This window comes from Sceloporus undulatus, chromosome 5 (assembly GCF_019175285.1).
Source record: "Sceloporus undulatus isolate JIND9_A2432 ecotype Alabama chromosome 5, SceUnd_v1.1, whole genome shotgun sequence".
Lineage (NCBI taxonomy): Eukaryota > Metazoa > Chordata > Lepidosauria > Squamata > Phrynosomatidae > Sceloporus > Sceloporus undulatus.
Window position 1 is genome coordinate 191,803,659 of NC_056526.1, and position 269 is coordinate 191,803,927.

The window sequence follows — 269 nt, forward strand, 5'->3', positions numbered from 1 at the left end:
CCTTACTCCAGGAGTTCCTCCAATGGCGTGGAATCTCTTTTCCTGGAGCTTGTCCCATTCTCATTGGGTCCTAGTTCTCGGAGCAGCAGAAAACAAGCTTGTTCCCCTCATATGACATCCCTTCAAATTAAACAGGGCTATCATACACACCTCTTACTCTTTCTCCAGGCTAAACAATCCCCAGCTCCCTAATCTCTCCTCATAGGCATGGTTTCCAGACCTCACCATTAAGTCGCCCTCCTTTGACACATTTCTCTTCTCCCATTTTT